The following is a 6,983-nucleotide window of genomic DNA, read 5'->3' as shown; positions in this document are numbered from 1 at the left end:
ATTTTGTTTTTCCAAGTGATGGCTGTTCCTTCGATGATGACATTATTTCTTCGAATGACCATGACACTGTTGATCAAATGATTTAGGAAACACAAATTTCAGTAGATAAGATAAAGAATGCTATACATAACTTAAAGAGCGGAAAAACAGCTGGTCCCGATAATATTATGATCGAAATGATTAAATGTTCTCAAGTCGAGTTAATGCCCTTCTTCCATAAGTGTTTTAATACTATATTTGAAAGTGGTTCGTTTCCAGAAAGCTGGTCCCGTTCAATTATCGTCCCTATACATAAAAAACGGGGCTCAAGACAATCCAGATAATTATAGAGGCATATCTTTAATGTGTGTTATTGGGAAAATATTTACAACTGTTTTAAACAATAGAATCTCAAACTGGTCAAATCTAAGAAACTTAATTCCTGAGTGCTAGGCGGCTTTTGGAAAAGATTATTCAACTACTGACCATATCTTTACACTATATGCAATAATGCAAAAGTGTCTATCGCGTAATAAACACAAACTTTATGTCTTTAAGAAAGCTTTTGACTCTGTGGATAATTGTAAAATTATGACACTGCTTACGAAAGTCTGGTTTACAAGGGAAAATGTATTCTTTTTTAAAATCTATGTACTTGAATATTAAATCATGTGTGTTGTGGTGATGATGTCACTGATTTTTTCGACTGTCCCATGGGAGTTCGACAAGGGTGTATTTTAAGCCCTATATTCTTTTCCTTCTTTATAACGGTGTGCAAATGTTCCCAGGTATGATTGAATTTTTTATTCTCATTTTTGCCGATGATGTAATTTTAGTGTCAGATACTATCTTCGGTCTACAAGACCAACCGAATACTTTGGAACGCTATACATATGAATGGAAATTATTTGTTAATTTTGAAAAAAACAAATATAGTTATCTTTAGAAGAGGTGGAACTGTCTCCTCTAAAGAAAAATGTTTTTTGAATGGGAAAATATTATTTACTGGTAATCACTATACCTATCTCGGACCAGTGGGAATGTGTGGGACTACATGGGACATATAGACCTGGGTGTAGAGCTGCGCCGATCAACGGGAAGGTGTAGGACTGCATGGGACATACAGACCTGGGTGTAGGGCTGGGCCGATCAATGGGAAGGTAGGACTACATGAGACATATACACCTGGGTGTAGGGCTGGGTAAATCAAATGGTGAGGTGTGAGAATACATAGGACATATAGTCCTGGGTGTAGCACTGGGTGGATCAAGGTGAAGGTGCAGGACTTCATGGGACATATATACAGGGTGTAGGGCTGGGTGGATGAAGGCGAAGGTGTAGGACTACATTGAACATATAGACCTGGGTGTAGCGCTGGGTCGAACAAGGGGAAGGTGTAGCAATACATGGGACATATAGACCTGGGTGTAGGGCTGGGTGGATGAAGGTGAAGGTGTAGGACTACATTGAACATATAGAGTGGGTGTAGGGCTGGGTCGAACAAGGGGAAGGTGTAGCACTAAATGGGACATATAGACCTGGGTGTAGGGCTGTGTCGATCAAGGGGAAGGTGTAGGAATACATGGGACATATAGGCCTGGGTGTAAGGCTAGGTCGATCAAGGGGGTGGTGTAGGACTACATGGGACATATAGACCATGGTGTATGGCTGGGACGATCAAGGGGAAGATGTAGGACTAGATGGGACATGTAGACCTGGGTGTAGGGCTGGGTCGATGAAGCTGAAGGTCTAGGACTGGGCAAATATATGGAGTAAAGTTCCCGAAACACAAGCAGGCTTTAGACAAGGGTACTCTACGATTCATCATATTTTTACTTTGCATGGTGTTATAGAAAAATGTCTAATTAAGAAAAGGAAAAAGTTATATGTTGCTTTTATTGATTTTAGAAAAGCCTTTGATTCAATTGACCGTTCTAAGTTATATACGCGCTTATTCAAATGTCGTTTACATGGGAAAATGCTAACAGCTATCATGAGTATTTACAGCTCGGTAACAGCTTGTGTTAGAAGTGATAACGGATATACTGAGTATTTTGACTGTCCAATTGGTTTAAAGCAAGGTTGTGTTCTTAGTCCTTTATTGTTTTCCTTTTGCATTTGTGAATTATCAGACGACATATCTAGATATGGTAAATATGGATTGCAGTTATTTCCAGACTTACTAGAAATCATGTTACTTATGTTTGCAGATGATGTTGTTCTTATGTCTGATACAATTCCAGGCTTACAGAATGAACTTAATATTCCACATAATTACACTGAAGACAAATATTATTGTTTTTAGAAGGGGAGGGCGCTTAGCAAGAAATGAAAAGTGGTTTCTAAATGCCTTACCAATAACAACATTAAATACTTATAAATATTTTGGAGTAATGATTTTATCAACATTTAAGATGAGAAATTGCATCAATGATTTAGCACTGAGGGGTAAGCGGGCTTTAATGGAAGTAATAACTAATTTAAATGGAATCGGAATAGTAGACCCCAGTGTGTATTTTAAGATATTTGATGCGCAGATACAGCCGATATTACTGTATGGGGCAGAAATCTGGGGAATACATAAATTGTATGAAATAGAAAAGGTTCATCTAACAGCTTGCAAATGTTTCTTGAATGTCAGCCCTCAAACACCTACTGCTATTGTACATGGCGAGTGTGGAAGATATCCTCTCATTATAAACCCTTTGTGTAAAACTTTAGAATATTGGTTAAAGGATATTCATATGCATCAAGAGAGAACTCCTTTGAAAGTGTAAAACATGCAAATGCATAACGATAACTGTGGATATAAGACATATGCTTCATATATACTGTGCATACAAAAATTTATAATCGAAATTTATCAAACCTGTGTAGACACATAAGGATTTAAACTCAGAGATTAGTGACATGTATCCAACATGCATGCACGTGCTACGTTCCGTGACGTCAGTGGGTTCGCCCTTGAGACGTGCAATACATTTTTGCACGTGCATTCCGGGAAAGAAAAACAGAGCAAATGAATGGCACACAATACTGACACTTTGGGAAGCTCAACTCCTGACCTTGCGATCGTTCAAAAAATTAAACGGCTATTGAAACGCATAGCATGCCAAGGGTCACGTCTGCACAACGTCATGAGGCCACTGGGATGGTCTGTGGGGGAATGTCTCAACGACAAGTGGCTGCACATTTTCACTGCCACCGGGACACCATTTCTGCACTGGTGAGACGCTACCAGAACACAAATGACGTCATCGATCGGCCACTTTCTGGACGTCCACGTGTAACAACGCCAAGACAGGACAGATGGATAAGGGTGACCCATCTTCGCCACGGGTTTCAGACTGCAGTGATGACTGCCCGAACCATCCCAGGACTTCGCTGTATCCACCCCAACACAGTTCGACAACGTTTACGTCATCACGGGATCAGACCACGACGTCACGACATACGGCCTATCCTGACACAACGTCATCGACAAGCTCGCCGAATGTGGTGCCGAAATCATGTCCGCAGACCCTTGTTTTAGTGGAGAAATGTTGTGTTTACAGATGGGTCCAGGTTTAACATTTCCCATAGTGATGGACGTCAACGTGCCTATAGACGCATGGGAGAACGTTATGCACAGGCCTGTGTCTTGGAGAGGAATCGCTTTGGTGATTGTTCAGGGCAACTTAACTGGTGTGGGCTACAGGGATCAGATTCTTCGACCTGTGGCAATTCCTTTTCTGCAACGTCATGGCCCTGGATTAACATTCCAACAGGACAATGCCCGCCCTCATACGTCAAGGGTTGCTATGGATTTCTTGTTCTCATACCCATTATTGGTCGTTTGACCCCTGTCCCGCTTGTGGACTCGTGACGTCATTGTGATAGACTTTTCAACTGAAATTCTCCCGACTTGTTATGGTCTCATGATCCCTCCATTAAAGTTTATATGTACCTTTGACATTGTTATCGTACTGTTATCAACTGGGATAATATTTTGACAATGCACAGTTTCTTTATGTGGCTAGTTTATTAGGGAAATACTTTTTTGACATGGATTTGGTTACGTCTGGATGTCTAAGTCAGTTGGTGATGCAGCTTCGTTTGTAAATAGATTCAAGACTGTTGCAATAAATATGTTTTTTCAATCATGGAATTGTACATTGAATAACAGTTCACGATACCGTATTTACCGAGAGTTTAAAAGTCTGTTAACTCCAGACAAATATTTATCATGTATCTTGGACAAAAAGTTTCGAAATATTTTGATCAAATTTAGATGTGGGTTATTAAGGTTAAAGTATAATGAGGGACGATGGTTAAATGTTGAGGTTGCAGAACGTAATTATCCATTTTGTAAGCTGGGTGTAGAAGATGATGACCATTTTATTTTTATATGTACTGAATATAACTCCTTTAGATTAAAATACTCACCATATGTATATCAGAAATAACCAAACTACTATAAATTTAAGTCCCTGTTATCAACAAATAAAGAAACACTTTTAAGAAATGTATATAAATATATCTTTCATGATTATAAAATCAGAGCAATAAAACTCTAATAAATTGTCTCTAAACCACACATTTTTCCAATATACATGTTTATCAAAGTGTGTATATATGTTTATATTAAATATTATATTCATACTGACAAGAAATGCATTTGAACAAATAACACGTGATTATTGATATGTACACCCTTTAAAGTGTATCCATATTTGTAAACAAATGTATGTATGTTGTATATGGGACTGTGGTCTGCATACGGAATAAAAAATACTTGACTTGACTTGACTACATGGGACATATACACCTGGGTGTAAATCTGGGTCGATCAAGCGGAATGGGGAGGACTACATGGGACATATAGACCTAGGTGTAGGGCCTGGTAGACCTGGGTGTAGGGTTAGGTCTATCATGGGGTTGGTGTGAGAATACATAGGACATATAGACGTGGGTTTGCAGCTGGGTAGAACAAGGAGGAGGTGTAGAACAAGCAGGGACATATAAACATGGGTGTAGGGCTGGGTCGATCAAGGGGAAGGTGTAGGACTACATGGGAAATATAGATCTGGGTGTAGGGCTTGATAGGCCTGGGTGTAGGGCTGGGTCGAACAAGTGGAAGGTGTAGCACTACATGGAAGATATAAACCTGGGTATAGGGCTGGGTCGATCAAGGGGAAGGTGTATGACTACATAGGACACATAGACCTGGTTGAAGCGCAGGGTCGAACAAGGGGAAGATGTAGCACTACATAAAACATATATACCCGGGTGTAGGGATGGGTCGACTAAGGGGAAGGTGTAGGACTACATGGGACATATAGACCTGGGTGTAGGGTGGGTTAGATCAAATGGGAAGGTGTGAAAATACATAGGACATATAGATAAACCTGGGTGTAAATCTGCGTTGATCAAGGAAAAGCTGTATGACTACATGGGACATGTAGCACTACATGAATTATATACACCTGGGTGTAGGGCTTGGTCGATCAAGTGGAAGTTGTAGGACTACATTTGACATTTAGACCTGGGTGTAGGGCAGGGTAGATCAAGGGGTAGGTGTAGGACTACATAGGTCAGATAAACCTGGGTATAGGGCTAGGTCGATCAAGGGCAGGGTGTGTGACTACATGCGACATATAGACCTGGGTGTAGGGCTGGATAGATCAAATGGGAAGGTATGAGAATACATATGTCATATAGACCTGAGGGTAGGGCAGGGTCGATTAAGTGGAATGTGTAGAATTACATAGCACATATAGACTTGAAGGTGTAGCACTACATTGACATATAGACCTGGGTGTAGGAGTGGGTAGATTAAGGGGAAGGTGTGGGACTACATGGAACATATAGACCTGGGTGTAGGGCTGGATCGATAAAGGGGAAGGTGAAGGACTACATGGGACATACAGATCTAGGTGTAGGGCTTGGTCGATCATGGGGAAGGTGTAGGACTACATTGGACATTGAGACCTGGCTGTAGGGTTGGGTCGAGCAAGGGGAAGGTGTAGGACTACATGGGACAAATAGACCTTGGTGTACTTCTATGTTGACCTGGATTGTAGGGCTGGGTCGATAAAGGGGAAGGTGTAGAACTACATAGGACACATAGACCTGTGTGAAGCACTGGGTCGATCAAGGGGAAAATGTAGGACTACATTTGACATTTAGACCTGGGTGTAGGGCTTGGTAGATCAAGGGGAAGGTGTAGGACTACAGAGAACATATAGACCTTGGTGTAACGCAGGGTCGAATAAGGGGAAGGTGTAGCACTACATAGGACAAATCAACCTTAGTTTACGGCTGGGTCGATCAAGGGGAAGGTGTAAGATTACATAGGACACATACACCTGGGTGAAGCGCTGGGTCGACCAAGGGGATGGTGTAGGACTGGATGTGACATAAAGACCTGAGTGTAGGGATGGGTTGATTGAGGGGAAGGTGTAGGACTTCATGGGACTCATAGACTTGGATGTCGAGCTAGGTCGACCAAAGGGAAGTTGTACGACTACATGGGACTATAGACCTGTGTGTACGTTTGGGTAGACCTGGATGTAGGGCTGGGTCGATCAAAGGGAAGGTGTGAGAATACATAGGACATATAGACCTGGGTGTAAATCTGGATAGATCAGGGAAAGGGTTTCGAACTACATGCGTCTTACACACGTGGGTGTAGGGCTGGGTCTATGAACGGGAAGTGTAGGACTACTTGGGACATGTAGACCTGGGTGTAGTAATGGGTCGAACAAGTGGAAGGTGTAGCACTACATGAATTATATACACCTGGGTGTAGGGCTGGGTCGATCAAGGGGTAGGTATAGGACTACATAGGTCAGATAAACCTGAGAATAGGGCTGGGTCGATCAAGGGCAGGGTCGAACAAGGGCAGGGTTTGTGACTACATGCGACATATAGACCTGGGTATAGGGCTGGGTAGATCAAGGGGTAGGTGTAGGACTACATAGGACATATAGACCTGGTTGAAGCGCAGGGTCGAACAAGGGGTA

The 6,983-nt window shown here is 41.8% G+C and overlaps 1 long non-coding RNA gene across 2 annotated transcripts; it reads right to left on the bottom strand.

The window, feature by feature from the left end:
• Positions 1 to 946: 946 nt before the first annotated feature.
• LOC124289180 lies at positions 947 to 6,244 on the bottom strand. Of its 2 annotated transcripts, none has more exons than XR_006901618.1 (3): positions 6,150 to 6,244; positions 4,986 to 5,044; positions 947 to 1,107 (listed from the first exon to the last, which is right to left on the bottom strand). It is a non-coding gene; the product is annotated as an uncharacterized LOC124289180 (long non-coding RNA). The 2 variants fall into 2 exon arrangements; XR_006901619.1 differs by lacking the exon at positions 6,150 to 6,244 and adding an exon at positions 5,445 to 5,521.
• Positions 6,245 to 6,983: the final 739 nt, after the last annotated feature.

The sequence above is a fragment of the Haliotis rubra genome, unplaced genomic scaffold (genome assembly GCF_003918875.1).
Source record: "Haliotis rubra isolate DU_JTF1 unplaced genomic scaffold, ASM391887v1 Scf435, whole genome shotgun sequence".
NCBI classification, from domain to species: domain Eukaryota; kingdom Metazoa; phylum Mollusca; class Gastropoda; order Lepetellida; family Haliotidae; genus Haliotis; species Haliotis rubra.
The sequence above is the reverse complement of the archived record's forward strand: the minus strand, read 5'-3'. Positions and strand labels throughout refer to the sequence as shown.